We start from the raw sequence: 16,498 nt of genomic DNA, 5'->3' as shown, positions 1-16,498 counted from the left end.
GGTAAATTCCCCTTTGATGCCTGAATTTATTTCCAAGGGAAATAATCTGTGTTTTTGCTTTCAAGTACATGCTAAATTAAGAACATTTTTGAGCTGAAGAGTTTTGATTGTATATTTGCATCAATAGGAGTCTGAGGGTTAATGATTTATTTGACAGGATAGTGTGGGGAACAAAACACGGGCAAATAAGTATGAGTTTTATACCCTATTGCTGACTTAGACAAGATAATAAATCTGCTAAACTGTTAAGTCGGTCAGTATTTAAAAATCTTTGTTTTTACTTTTTTTGTTTTTGCTATCATACTAATTTAAATATTACATTAACTGAAAGTTTTAATACTTTGACAGATCAGCCGAGTTGTCTTGCAAAGAGCTGCAATACCAGTTCAAGTGGAGATACTAAAGTGGACTCAGATGACACAATAATATTACAACACAGTCCTACAACAAGACAAAGAGTTGAAGACACCTCTCTTGCCAAAGTAAGTAAATAATCTTTTCACAAAGTCATTTCAAGCATTCAAAGTCAGGCTGTCTTTCCAATTCAGTTTGGTTGTCAAATAGTGCAGTAAGGCAGATCATCCAAACTAGTTTAAAGTTTTCTAGGGAAACAGCAGATTGCACCGAGTAAGTCACAACACATTGAATACATTCTGGAATACTGTCCTCATCATACAAACATATAATTCTTCTGGATTCTTCCCCCATTTTTAACATGTCGCAGTATTTTTCTCATGATGGGCACGTTTAAAAGAACACGTTTAAAACTGCACATCTGAGTATTCACTCAAATTGGGATGAATCAGGAACAGACAAAATAAATGCAGTTTGAGGAAGGTCTCTATTGTGACGCACCACATGAAATGAAGTGGGTCCGAGTCCCTCTGCTCTGCTCTATTCTGATGCGTCCACTTGCAGACAAACAGATCCAGTAACATCTTCATCATACTTGTCTGAGCTTGATCTAAACTATGGCCGGAAAGCTTCAATATTGCTCACCATTTTGGTTTCACCACTAATGTTAGTTTTAGGTTGGAAGGACTGTACGCTAGAGGGAGAAGGCGTAAACAAAGGAATGATCGGACATCAGCGGAGGGTAACTACTGTGTCAATAGCCCCGCCTACAACTCAGAAGTTAATTTCTGATCAACTCCAAACCACTCTGCACAAACTGTCTTTAAACATCATCTCAAAGTGCTTTAACCCCAGTAATCAGTGCTTGCAGTTGAATTTTTTTTTAATATGGACTTTTAAATTTGGTCCAATAGGTGGTTGCTGTCATTGGTGAGGATGCATCATCCGTTGAAGGTCGTGTGAATGTCCTGCATATCCAGTACACCAAGGTGCGAGAGGATATACTAAAGAAGTACCCTTTCTTGAAGACAACCTCAGGGGTCAGTGACATTTTAAATCAGTTCTCAGTTTAAAATACATTTTGAATGTCAATATAAGCTGAGACATCTGCTAAAATGACCATTAACAGCTTTAACTCAATTGTAAAAACATTGTAATTTTCTAAACCCATATATAAATATATAGTCATTCAAGCCAAGTAATATTTATACAATGACATCACTAAAGGGAAATGGCAATGAAAGAGGCAACAAAGAATATTAGAATGTTTTATGTCTTTTGTTTGTTTTAAAGTGAATGATTAATTTTCTAATTTTTTTCAATTTTCAGTTGTTTGATGATGTTGACCGAATGCATCCATCACCTGTAAGTCTAAGCCAGCGCTTCAAGGACGGCGTTTACCAGTATTGTGCCAAAGATGCTTGAGCTTGTTCAAAGAAAAGCTCCATTAGCCAAAGTCTCCAAAGAAGGAAGAGAAGAGATGCTTGCAGAGGATCTACTAGGTATTGACATAAACGTAATCCTTGGTAATCTTTAGTGTGTTTTATAGTTCTCCTTTTTAGAATTCGTATCAATATTATCTTATCACATTTATGCATTTTATTATTTAAATTATGCATTTAAACTTGGTTCTAAGTTTACTTTTTTATTATCTATTTTTAGAAAATGTAGAATGCTGTAGAAAGATGTACTTAAAATGAGGTCTAGTGCTTCTTTTGTTATGTCACAAGTTTTATTTCATGGTTTAAAAATGGTAACTGAAGTGCTATGTTCTGTTTACAATTGATCAAATGTTAAGGTTATAGTTACAATGAATGCAATGTGAACTGAAGGAAAAATATAGATTTTTCATTATTGTAAAATTGCTAATAATTGTAAATGTATGCATCCTGTTGTGACACTGTGGATCTTAAAACATTCATACTGTGAAATGTCAGAATTGTAATTGTTTTGAATGTTTAATAAATGTGATAAACATTATACTGGTCTTTTAATGTGCTGTATCTGGTACAAATTTGCCATCAAAGGGTACAAACGGCTTGTCACTGGGGCAGTACCCTTAAAAGAACAAATTTGTACCTTTTTTAAAGGTACATTATGGTACCATAGCACTATAAGGTACAATTTTGTCCACAGAGGTACATATTTGCCTTTGAAAGGTACATACTGAAAGGGTACAGATACGCACCTATATGAAAGGGTACAACATTTGTACCCTTGAGGGTACTGCCCCAGTGACAAGCCATTGTACCTCTAAAGGTACAAATTTTGCACATTTTTTCTGACAGTGTACTGATGCACAGTGCAGCAATAAGTCTGACATAAACCTGAGATTTTAAGCAACAGTGTGCAGATATCATTGGAAGTGAAAATGATGTTGCATTCTAGGTATAATACAGTGGGCTTTGTGAATTGCAAAACAGACTAATGAAGGTCTACAATTCGCCACAGCTCTCGTTTTCGTCAATAACATTTTCCTATTAAACACTTATGATCACTTCAAGACCAAAAATCCCTTTTTTCCAGCTTTTCTGCTTCTCTGTATCTGTTTATGAGTCAAAGAAAACATCTAATCGCTCAAATTGTTTTGATTTGTAATCTTAAATATAAGGACTGAGCAGACGTGACAACCACGGCTTAATGACGACACTAAACTTGAAAAGCTGTTGCTTAAAAGATTACTGCATGAAGCAGTAAGCTTCTGACAAAGAGTTACATGCCTTTACATCCCACCTTAAAGCCATTCTTGCGAGACACTGAAGTGTTTAAAGTAAGAGTGACATAATTTACTACTAACATTACTACTGTTTACCGTACTAGTGCTTGTCCACCACCTGCAGTTAAGAGATGCTTGGTGCAAATTGTCAAAGCAGTGAAGATTTCGAGAATCTTGCTCCAGGCTTTTTCTTTCACCGCTCTATTCTGATGTATGAAAGATTTGGGCCAAATCTGAATTGCTTCCCTATCCCTACCATTTACTCCCTATTGCTCCAATTGTAGGGTTAGTTGAAGCTGTATTGGTGTCCAACAAAGTGTTTTTTAAGGAGGAGCTGTTGCGACTTAGGGATGGCAATATTTCCATAAGTAGCGTTGTGGCGTGGAGGAGAAACACATTTCTTCTAATGGGTGTGCTCTTAAATACATATGTTTACATTGCTATTATTGAATTTTTGTTTTTGCGTGACTTTTTAAAGATATAAAACCACTGTTGTTATGCGCTGGCAGCAAACGCAATGAGCGGTAGTGACGTCTGAATTGGAAGACACAACTTTTTCCATCTCTCTCCGCTGGGAGAGATAAATGTAGGGATAGGGAGAAGCTGTAGAGGTAGCGAAGCAATTCGGATTCAGACTTGGTGTCATAAAATTCCAGACCAGCACAGACCACAATAATTAATTTCGCCTCCGTGATCAATTTTTAAATGGCAGGCACCTCATGAATTACAAGGGACACCATCCATACGTCACTACCAAATCCGAGTCCCTGATGGGTCAGAGGTTGACCTTTAACCCTTGTGCTATCTTAGATGACCCCACCCTTATATTGACGTGTTCTCCCTACCATGACAAAGGTCGATAAAAGTGGAAAGATTTCATGTAATCCATGGACACCAGTGAAGATCACAAATCACTGAAGAAAAAATGTTCAGAGAACTGTCTAGTGGGTCTAGATGACCCAACTCCCAATGGTAAAGGGCCTAGGATAGCACAAGGGTTACATTTCAATGCGCGTTCAGTGTACGTGCGTTTTGAACGTAGAGCCAGAAAACAGTCTTGAAAAACGTGCATAGCGACACTTAAATGCGAGAGTTTTGAATATGGACCCCTTCAAAATGCACATTTACCCATTTACATAGACCTTACATTGAAAGTGGTCACTTGAATGCGAGTTGCCGAGGCTAGTGTGAACGTAGCTTTAGACGCTCTGTCACAAAAATTCTTCGATTTAGTTTCTCCACTGTAAATGCAAATGTTGAATCCCGTAATGGGTGTTCTTTCATTCAGCTCAAACTTTCTCCGCTGCACGTCGCTGAAGCCTTTTCATCTCTCCTTTAGCACCGCTCCGTCACTCTGCTAATCACACATACAGTTATGATGAAGCCATGTGTCCTCTAGGCCCCATACATTGGCAAACCCCAAAGCCATTAATGCTGATGAGCTTCTGAGGGAATTCTTAGTCCTGTTTTTCTTGGGCCTCGGCAGGGCTGGTCACAGTGTTTGATAGTTTTTGCAACAGCTCTTGAAAGGAACTTTCAAGTTTCTGCTTGAGCACTTTCAAAGACTGACCTTTTCATAGTTTAGTCATGATGGATGTTCAAATCCCATGACTTTATTTCCCTTCAGGGATTATTAATCTTTGAATTAGAAGTGAACTAAATCAGCGTGCCTTTAAAAGAGAATATTAAGTAGAACCTTATTTTAAAAAATGTCATCAAAACTTTAGCCATGTTTGATATCAAACAAGATATTTAATGTTTTGTTTTTCCAATTGAATATCTAAGTCCATTGGCAAAAAAATGGTGTAAAAAAACGTTAAGCATGTTCATTGATGACAGTCAAGTCTAAAGTTTGTGATTGTGTTTGTTACATTTAAACCAAGACAAAAGCCTGTAAAAGTGTTCTTTTGACAAAACTGTAAATCTCCTTTCTTTCTCTTTCGGCTTTTCCCATCAGGGGTCGCCACAGCGAATCATCCTTTTCCACCTCACTCTATCATGAACATCTTCTACCCTAACGTTAGCCAACTTCATGTCCTCTGTTAAGACATCCATGTATCTCCTCTTTGGCCGTCCTCTTGCCCTCCTGCCAGGCAGCTCCATCTCCAACATCTTTCTACCAATATATCCACTATCCCTCCTCTGAACATGTCCAAACCATCTCAGTCTGGCTTCTCTGACTTTGTCGCTAACACAGGCAACATGAGCCGTCCCTCTGATGTACTCGTTCCTTATCCTGTCTAACCTGGTCACTCCTAAGGAGAACCTCAACATCTTCATCTCCGCTACCTCCATCTCAGCCTCTTGTCTCTGTCTCACTGCTACCGTCTCTAACCCATAGAGCAGAGCTGGTCTCACCACTGTCTTGTACACCTTTCCTTTGAGTCTTGCTGACACTCTTCTGTCACACAACACTCCTGACACTTTTCTCCACCCGCTCCAACCTGCCTACACTCGCCTCTTCACCTCTTTTCCACACTCCCCATCACACTGAACTGTTGACCCCAAGTACTTAAACTCCTGCACCTTCTTCACCTCAGCCCCCTGTAACCTAACGCTTCTACCTTGATCCCTCTCGTTCAGACACATGTATTCTGTCTTACTACGACTGACCTTCATGCCTCTTCTTTCCAGAGCAAACCTCCACCTCTCTAGCTGTTCCTCCACCTGCTCTCTACTCTCACTGCAAATTACAATGTCATCAGCAAACATCATTGTCCAGGGAGATTCCTGTCTTATCTCGTCTGTCAGCCTGTCCATCAGCATAGCAAACAAAAAAGGACTCAAAGCTGATCCTTGGTGTAGTCCCACCTCCACCTTGAACTCCTCTGTCTGACCTACAGCACATCTCACCACCGTCATACTTCTACTACTACTACTACTACATGTCCTGAACTACTCTGACATACTTCTCTGCCACTCCAGACGACCTCATACAGTACCACAGCTCCTCCCTCGGCACCCTGTCATAAGCCTTCTCTAAATCTACGAACACACAATGCAGCTCCTTCTGACCTTCTCTGTACTTTTCTGTACTTTTTCTGTACTTTTCCATCAACAACAAAACTGTAAATCTGCTTCATATTATTCACATTAATAATGATTTTGATGCAGTTCAGGATTAGTGGGAAAAACAGGCAACAAATGAGCCAAACTGTTACCTTTTCTTGCTTTGTTGTCACAGGTTCTTTTTTTTTTTTGTATTTTATTGTTTAGTGTTTTTATCTTATTTTGTTATATCTTACTTACTTGTAAGGCACTTTGGTTCCTTTGGCTTTTATAAAAGCTTGATCGATCAATCACTGGCTGATTGATTAGACCAGCCAGTGGAAGTAAACCAGGGAGACCAAGGGGTGTACAGACCACGTCACACAACCGCTACAGAGTGGCAGAGCTATACAGTATTTTATACCTGGGGGTGGGAGGGGGGCGAAGTCTACGGAAGGGCAGCAAATGAGAACAGCAGAGCGGAAGGCCTTTACAAATAAAGCAAAAACACATATTTCAAACTCTTTTATTGTTGTTATCAATAAGAAAACAGCAGTTCTTTCAGCTGAGGTGCTATTTCTACTGCTTTAAGAAGCTTGTATTAATTATCGGCAAAAAGTATTTTCTACTGTATGAAAAAAAGAAAACACCTGTTTCCATCTCCAGCACAAAGAGATTTTTTATTCATGCAACACAGTTATTTCCAGTTTATTCGATCTATTGACTGATGGAACTAATAAACCACTACCATGAACTAAAAAAACGTGAACACAAAGTGTAATTTCACTGCAGAAAGTGTGCATTGCTTCAGTCTAATTGTGAAATTTTAATTGTAAATGAAAAGAAACCATAGTGCTTTTGAAAAAATTTAAAACAATTTCACTGAAATACGTCACTTTGAAAAGATAACTAATCAAAGTTGTCTACTAAATATTGTGTGACCTTTGAACCTGAGAATAATTTTTCAACTATATGTAACCCCAAAAATTAAACCTCTTTAAAGGAAGCATTTTGTTTTGTGAAGAGGATGTTTCACATTATTGAAATATCAATGCATAAAATCTCCACATAAAGAAACAGTAAACAAAAACCAACAACGCTGGTTAGACGTTTAAAACAACATTAAAACGGGAACACCTTTAAATAAATGAAGACTTCCTCAGAATTTCAAAGAGAATTTTGCAGCATTACCTCAAAATGCATTGTTAATGTGCAAAATGTCTGCCAGTAAACCAAGTGTTCTGAATACATGTGGGTGTAAAATCTTTCATTTCCAGCAGCGCAGGCTCAATGTCAAACAGCCAAGCAGAGAGACCGTGTCTTCGCTCCTGTCCTTGGAAAAACCCGGTGTAACTAAGCGAGAAGACGCACCTGCAGGAAAATCAGAAGGTTAATAAAATAAGCGGGAAAGGAGCTGTGGTACATCTGCACAATCACCTGGGACAAGCGTGCTCACGAACAACAAACAAAACGAGGGCCAAGTGAGTTATAATCACAATAACGATGATAGTCATCAGCCATCCGTGCAGAGAGAAAATAAAGTTCGAACAAATTATATGCTGCTTAATTTTTTCCCCTCACTCAGCACATGTTGGGAATTGAGTTGGCTGTAGCCGAGCAGCTAACAATGATGAATTGTCCATACCTGCAATCATATTAACAATAATTACAGCGTTATTGTATTTCATACAGCAATAGAAGTGGACTCCGTGAGTGGAATACAAAGCTGAGCGAGGACTCTCTGTCTTGTCTGCATGTTAAGTCATTTCCCATCATGTTCAGCTTCTCTTTCATCAGGGTTGGGTTTTGTTTCCCCACAGCTCCGGCTGACAGACTGTCACTCTCACAGGTGGAGGGAAGCCTTTCTCCCATCCGCAGTGAATTGATCTCCGTTTCTTTGACATCCAGACTTTCGGAAGTCAATGAAGACTTTGATCTTTCTCGGAGCGACCAGAGATTTTTCTGGTTTTCCGTTTTGCACCTCAAATTTCTATCCCCTCAGTCTTGTGTTCTTTCTGTCCCCGTCTATCCTTCTTTCTGTCTCATCAAGCCATCTGCCTCCTGTTTTCTCAAAGTCTGTCACTTTATCTTTTCTTCATTGCTTGTCTCTCTTATCTCCTGATTTAATCTTCTTTCCGGCTCTCCATGCAGCTGTCGCTTACTGTAACATATCCCATTGTGCGTTCAGATTAACCCACAGCAACCACCCAAATCTGTATTTACATATATGTGTATATGGAAATGATATACAAGAGGCCTAATAGATTTTGCTTGATCATAAATTAACATAAAGCGTCAACATATATTTGTTTAGACCCAAGCTTGGGCATTAAAAATTATGACCCAAGTCAAACAGTGAACATGTTTGTTTGAATGTCAAACAAAGGAATTATGGGTGCTAATCTGGACTCTTTGTCTTCTAGGTCATGATAATCCAGAGATCTTAAATCGAAGACAACTGGAGTTATCTGATGGATTTTTGAAGGCGTTTCTTTGTCTTAAGCAAAGGGATTTGTCTCTTTTAACCCATTGGAATTTCGGGCTTATTACAACCTATTTACACTTACAAGCTGATAAAGGTCACATGTTGTTGGTCGACATGTGGGTGGTTTATGGGTTGTGTATACAACTGTTTCGAGAATCTCTGATGTCATCCATGGGATTCTAAAGGACAAAAGTGATGCTGAAACGGTAAGGGGCCCCTTGACAGGAGTTTGCTCAGTGTAAAGACCCACACCCATGAAAATCCTGTGTTTTTAACATGTGCTTGTGGCCTTTTTCTCCGGATGGAGGAAATATATAAAAAAAAATTAAACTTGAGAATTTCTTTATTCAAATCGTTGTGAATCTGAAGCAGATGAAAAAATATTGTTTGAAAAAGTCTGTAGCAGAGCTGTAGTTAACACAGTTGCAGACAAATAGATCCATTTACATGTTTGTTTTCCTCGTCTGAGACGAGGACGAAAAGACCTGGACGTCCACGGAAGACAACAGTGGTGGACGATTGCAGAATCATTTCCATGGTGAAGAGGAACCAGTTCACAACACCCAATCAAGTGAACAACACTCTCCAAGAGGTACAGTGGCGTACAAAATTGTTGGTACCCCTCAGTTAAAGAAAGAAAGTCCACAATGCTCACTGAAATGACTTGAAACGTTCAAAAGTAACAATGAATTAAAATGTATTGAAAATTAAATAATCAAAATCAGCCATTACTTTCGAGTTGTTGATTAACAGAATTATTTAAAAAAACAAACTAATGAAATAGGGCTGGACAGAAATGATGGTACCTCCATAAAATACTGAGAACTAATTGCCCAGGCGGTCATTATGAACTCAGGTATGTCCTTTAATTGACATCACAGCTGTTTTCAAACCCATAATCTGTCAGTCAGCCTATGTAACCCTTGTGTTATCTTAGATGACCCCACCCTTACATTGACGCGTTCTCCCTACCATAACAAAGGTGGATAAAGGTGGAAAGATTTCATGTAATCCATGGACACCAGTGAAGATCACAAATCATTAAAGAAAAAAGGTTCAAGGTACTGTCTAGTGGGTCTAGATGACCCAACTCCCAATGGTAAAGTGCCTAAGATAGCATAAGGGTTAAAGGGAGACAAATAGTCACGTTGCTGTTTGGTGAAAAGTTGTGTACCACACTGAACATGGACAACAGAAAGCGAAAGAGAAAATTGTCCCAGGACATTAGAAACAAAATTATAGACAAACACCGTAAAGGTAAAGGCTATAAAAGCAAAGAAGTGGAATATTCTTGAATGGCCAAGTCAGTCACCTGATCTTAACCCAATTGAGCAGCATTTCACTTGTTGAAGACACACAAACAAACAGCAACTGAAAGCCGCTGCAGTAAAGGCCTGGCAGAGCATTCAGAAGGAGAAAACCCAGCATCTGGTGATGTCCATGAGTTCAAGACTTCAGGCTGTCATTGCCAACAAAGGGTTTTCAACCAAATATTAGTAACGACCATTTTGTTTTCAGTTATTTCATTTGTCCAATTACTTACGAGCCCATGAAATGAAGATATTGTGTTTAAAAAATGCTTTAGTTTTTCACATTTTTATGCAATCTTTTTGTTCAACCCATGGAATAAAAGCTGAAAGTCTGCACTTCAATGGCATCTGAGTTGTTTCTTTTAAAAGTCACTGTGGTAGTGTACAGAAACTAAATTAGAAAGAATGTGTCTCTGTCCAAATATTTATGGTCCTGAGTGTAGCTCTCATAGCACGATTTGTGTTGCACTGATAAGGTTAGCGTGGGTGCGTGATGGGCTGTAAGTTAGCGGTAGAGTGTGTAAACAAAGGGATGATGGGTAGTCACGGTAGTCTTACACCAAGCCAACATTCAAATTTTCAACTTTGAGAGTTTAAACAAGAAAGAATGTGTGTCTGTCAGAGTGAGGTGTATAAAGTGTGTAATGAGTGGTTTGACCGCCTCAAAACATCTGTAATCCTTTTTTGCAGATTTCCCTTGTCGCAGGTTATTTTAGAATGTTACCTCTGCAATATAGAGGGAACCACTGTACTTTGTTTCTCAAACAGCAATACAGTAGACCACAACTGTTCAGTTCTCCCCTTGTCTGAACACGGATGCCACTACTTTAAACACTCCAGTAACATTGGTAATATCCAGTTTTTTGTTGGCACTCTATCTCCCAAAAAAAAAGAAGAAAAAAGACAATTGGTATGTGTTTATGTTACTAAGATGGAAAATTAAAATAGAAAACAATCACTTTTTTTTACGCAGGGATAATACAAACGTTATAGTAAGATTTATGGTAAAATTCCTAGAACAAAATGTGGGTTATAGTAATTTTTACACTGCAGATAACGAACAGTCATTTTGTGAAGGAAAAAAAAGATGTGGCACTTTTTATGTCATATTTTAGAGCCCTGGTACATTCCCAAATGAACTTTAATGCTCCAGAGTTCAATCCAACCCACCTACGCTTATCAATATCAGATCTAGGATCCAAGCAATCGTAGACTTTGTCAAACATGCTTAACACTGGAGCACCATCACCGGCTGATTTTCACCCGAGCATAACTATTTACATTAATTTCAATACGTCGGGTGTCAAAGGGTCTGTGCCTTCACCAGGGAAGTCTCACCTGTCCCAGGAATGGGGGAACCAAAGACCATTACTAGTATCGTTTTCTTATTTTTTAGGAATTTTTTGTTCTCAAATTCCAAATTTTATACTAACTTATGAGCATGTTTTTTGTAACCTTCTATGTTTTTCTTTTTTATTTTGTCACACATACCAAAGTTAAATATAAAAGAAAACCACTCTAATTTTTTATGACAAGAACTTTTTTTTTGGGTTTGTTATATCGGGTATAAATTACCAGGCAAAAGTGATGGTTTAACTTTTTATAGTGAAAGTGTTCTAGTACCGTTTTCTTTGAGTAATTATGTCAAAAATTGGAATGCAGAAAATTTTAGGAAAAAGTCTCTGTTTATAAATGTACATGAATGAAAGTCAATGAATGCATTGGACACCCAACTGTGGGTGTGTGTTTGCTGCAGCGAGGGGGGTTAACATATGCGAGTTCAACAGCATGCTTGGACCGCCTGGACTCCTCTGGACTGTCTGCCGGCACCTGAGTCTCGACTGAGCAACTCTGATGTACCCTTTCAACACTCCCACGCAAACACACTGCGTCACGCACACACTCATATATTCATAAGTCCCTCCTCACACACAGACACACATACACATCCTCCCTCTTTCTTTTTATCTCCCTTGCTTTTGCTCCATCCACCAGATGGCTGACCCATCTGCTCTCCCTCTCTCATTCCCTCACTCTGCACCTCCACCACCCTCTCCTGCTCCCTCATAGCTCTGTTCTTCACGTGGTGAAGATCCAAGTTCTGTGCGCACGCGGGACCCTTGGTTCCCTCCGACTCACAGTGCTCACACGGATGACTTGTTCCTCTCCTGCAATGATTGCGTGCATTTGTGTGCATCTGTTTCGCGGCAGGCTTGCATATGTGTCCATGTGTGTGCTCACATTTCAAAGCTACATTTGCTAGTTCTTCTTGATAGTCATGTACTTGTGTATTTGCAGTTGTGTGTGCGTTTGCATATGCATCTGCCTAGGTAATCAAATTACATTTGTGTGTGAACGGAGCATATCTGCCATCTGTTACAGTATATCTGCAGGTATAGAAGGTGTTCGTCTGATTGTAGACTTAAATGTTGTTTGCTTCTGTTCATGCTGTGCAGGGAATAAAAGTTTCCCCATAGTCTTGTTTGCAAATGCAGCTAAGATACTAGTTAAGTTTGTATAAGAGAGATAATTACCTGGACAGTACTAAAAATGTCTTAATTGTTCTTAAATTTAGTTTATATCCATTTCTGAAAGCAACAATATTTATACATTTTTACATTAAAGTCAACATTGTAGCTTTAACATATTAACTGAAAAACATTTTAAGCCTTTTTTTTGGATAAGTTGATTTAATGAAAGTTGTGACTTTTTTTTCTTCGTGATTCTACAGACAGTTTGATGCCATACTTGGATATTAAACCTTGTATAGAAGTAAAATTACAGGTCAACATTTTTTCTGAGTCTGGCTTTGTAGCAGTTTTTTCTCGGATTTACTCAACTGAAAACATTTCAACTCATTTAAGCACATTTTTATGCAAGGAAGATAAAGAACATGTTAAATTGAAGTTTTCTTTGCTAAAAAGGTAAAATTCTTTAGAAAGTTTGATGGACTGTTTTCACCATGAATTCATATTAAAATGCTCAAAATTTTGGCTTTGAAGATCAGAAAAATGTTTATTTTTTGGTAATAAAAGATGTTTAAACCAGGCAGCAGTGGATGCCTAGTATACTTTACTGCAGCTGTGTGCAGGTTATCTGCTGTGATCTAGTGTTTTATGGTAACATAAGGAAAACAAGCATGTTGACCCTTTGTACAGGACAAGTCTGGTATCTTGAGTTGCTCTGAGTGGGAATTTCCTCCGCCATGCCTCACTTTGATGACAAAGAGGCTGTATAACTTGTGATACAACCCTGGGACAATGTTCTAGAACTTGCAAACAGGACCTGATCCTGATAGAACAGATAGAGGTCCAGACTAAGGAGCCAGATCTCGACCAAATGACCTACATAAAAAAAAAACACCTCTAAAAGCCTGCTGAAATAAAAAGGTCTTTAGGTGCGTTTTGAAAGCCTCCACTGAGTTAATGGAGTGAAAGGACAGAGGTAGAGTGTTTCCAAGGTCTATTCTGATCAAGAAAACCATGCCAAATGCATCATAGTTAGTTGTAACATGGCTGATGAACAAGTTAGCTAAAGTAATTCATGAGCAGCCTCGCTTAGCAAAAATTTGAAGGACCACAGGCTGGCAAGACCACATAACAAGGTCTTTAATTTACATCTGCCCATGTTGTGGACTACCATTCTCTCTACTTGGACATGGAGATCGACTACTTTTTTAATTCTTGGTAAGAAGAAGCAATGTTATCAAGCCAAAAAGGGAAAAATCAACCGAGAACTCATAATCTAGTGGGAGGTTTACCGCCTCTGCAAATACTGTACAACTGAAAAAATGAAAAGAAAGACATTCTATTGAAAACTAAACCTGCCTGTGGCTGAAAAATGGAAAAAAAAAGTGAAAACATTGTCAAGGAATAATCAGAAATGTTACCCAAAAAAAATCTTTTGGATATTTTTAAATATGAGTCATGCTTCACTGGTTGTGTTTGCCTGTAAACATTTGAAACATGGCGATGTGTTTGGCAAGCCCGTCTGTTGGTATGATGAGACGGAATTTGAGCCTTTTGATCACATAAACGCTGCTTTTGTTTAGCAAAGAAGGAGAAAACTCTTTATCGCTAAAAACACAATTACCAAAAGGAACAGAAACACCAGAGGCTACATCTTTGATTTCTGTAGAAGACTCTCAAACGTTGTGTCCTTGCTCAGAACCTCTGCAGGTTTTACAGGAATACTTTCTCATCAAAGGCTAAAGATCCCTTGAGAGATATGAAATAACTTGGAGGATAACACAGCAGGTTGTTGTCAATTGACAGTTAGAAAGGTGGAAATAATGACTGTGAAGTAAATTTTTGACCTTGGCTTGTTCGTATATTTCTAATATTTTAAGACCTTATTGTAGCTCTATTCTTGAAGAAAAAATGCATTTATAAGATGTTTTATATGGGGGAAAAAAGTATTGTTGCCGTGGAAGTTTCATGTTTTGACTTTCAAGAAGAGCTTTCATTTAGATTTTTTTTCAAAGACAAGAAAGGAGTTTGTCAATAAAAATGTTCTGCTGTGGTTCAAGTCTTAAGTTAGGTTCACACCGTGTTCGGCAACATAAATTCAATGAGCCACTTCGAATGTAGAAAAGTGTGTTTTGGGCTTCCACATTCAAAACTCTAACGTTCACATGTAGATACTCAAGTTTTTGCATCCGTTTCCAGGCTCTACATGCATTTACGGCATACATACATGACGTATGGATGCCGTCCCTTCTCATGTACAAAAGCACCAACCGTTTGAACATTGATCATAGAGGGGAAATGAATCATTGCAGACACCAAGTCTGGTGTCTGGACCACTTCAGCATTACGCACCAAGCCTCCTCCAACTGTAGGTAGTGAACGGTAGCAAAAGAAGAAACCCCTCCCTACTCATCTGGTGTGAACACCATTACACACGCAGCACATGCCCAGTGTGTCCGTAGCTTTAGAGCTAACTACAACATCTTCTTGCTCTATTGTAATAGAAAAAGCATAATTCAGGTCACAACCTCTATTTTTTTATTTTTGCAGCATTAGACCATCATGTCATTCCTCAAATTTTGCTCCCGGCTGAAGTCTGTTTCGCAGGTTGATATCAAGATGACAGCCCGGTCATGTGATTTGTTGGTGGTCTAATAAATAACCATGTCAAAACGTCTGCTTCAATCAGTCAGTATGCAGGTAAACTGAGTACAGAAGCAGATTTAATTCATCTCTTTCTAAGCCTGCTTTGGCTTAAAATTTATGTTTACAATATACAAATGTGGTTATTGTTTTTTTTAACGCATTTCCTAACAAGCTAAGCAATACTCAAAGTTCATTTAGAACCAGCCATCTTAATGCTTGTGGAGTGTTAACTCTTCAATATGGGAAAAGGGTACAAAGAGTATTGTACTGCAGCCTTGAGGGTATGGTGGTAGCTCTGCCTTCTTCAGTATGCCTGAGTCACTCTGACCTTGCCTTTACAGATAGCTAATACTCTGCTGACACACGCTTGACTGACAGGTGGCTACGTGGAAGCCTTACAAAAACACGGAGACCGACACATAAACATGCAGACTCCCAAAGGAGCGGGACCTGCAGAAAGAAGCGCACACACCCAGTAACCATAAATCTGACTCAAATGAGAAAAACAGCAAGAAGATAAGAGTCATTACTTCAAACTTGTGTGAAGGGAGTAAATTAGTAAAATAGTAGAGTAAAACTGATAACATAGGCAGACTTACTTACAGAGCGACGGCACAAATGCGGCTGTTTCCTATGCAAGCCGTCGCTGCTTTACTCAGATATGAATTTCTCAGCCCAAAAAAACAAACAAACACAATGTTGACATTTAAAAGAGAAGAGAAATCACATACACCCACATAACCTTCAACAACAAAAAGTCTAGGGTTTGTGAAGATGTGAAGACAGTGATATTTGGTTTGGCAGCGGAGGAGTTATGTCACAAATGTGATCACAGTGTTTTGACGGAGAGCAGAGGCAACAGAGAGATGGGACACCCTCAGATGTTCGCGTTGTTTAAATATTCAATATAAGAGGAGAAAACACTGTGAACCAGGAAGGCTGGATGACACTTGTTTAGGTGTCTGTTTGTGTGAAGGATGAACACTGTCGACAGGTGACTGAAGGTCAGGTTAGAGAAAAGCCTCCAGATCCTAAAATCTACCACCCTGCTAGTCTTTAGCCATCCCTCCTGGCCTTGCTGCTACTTACCTGGATCAGGTATGATCAGGCGACTGGAAGCTAGTATCACCAGAACAAGCTGAGCAGCAGAAGAATGGAAGGAAAAGGAGACGGGTGGGAGCTGTCGAAGAACAAAGATGTACGGGGCCCTGAAGTGAAAATCATACCAACTAATGACTCAATGCATAATAGAGATCTATTTAAAAAAGCAAAATACTAAATTAAAACAATAGTTTTACATTCTAGAAATGAAAAAGAGATTCTAAAAAAATGGAAATGAAATACAAATAAAGCGTGAAAAAAAACAATAATAAACCAGAAAAAGTAGGTTCTTTGAGACATCATTAATTGGATGACGACATTTGATTTTTGACGTTTGAGTTTTTTCAAATCCACTGTCAATGATCGCACACTTATAAAAGTTCTATGATTAGGACAGCGTATATCCAATATCACTTCATGGCAAATAACT

General features: G+C 38.7%; 1 long non-coding RNA gene across 1 annotated transcript; it reads left to right on the top strand.

Moving 5' to 3' along the window:
- The first annotated feature begins 56 nt into the window (after positions 1 to 56).
- On the top strand, positions 57 to 2,020 carry LOC111949059. Its single transcript, XR_002875082.1, has 3 exons — positions 57 to 482; positions 1,269 to 1,394; positions 1,684 to 2,020. It is a non-coding gene; the product is annotated as an uncharacterized LOC111949059 (long non-coding RNA).
- The last annotated feature ends 14,478 nt before the right edge of the window (positions 2,021 to 16,498 follow it).

Source organism: Oryzias latipes, chromosome 17 (genome assembly GCF_002234675.1).
Source record: "Oryzias latipes chromosome 17, ASM223467v1".
In the NCBI taxonomy this organism is placed as follows: domain Eukaryota; kingdom Metazoa; phylum Chordata; class Actinopteri; order Beloniformes; family Adrianichthyidae; genus Oryzias; species Oryzias latipes.
The sequence above is the reverse complement of the archived record's forward strand: the minus strand, read 5'-3'. Positions and strand labels throughout refer to the sequence as shown.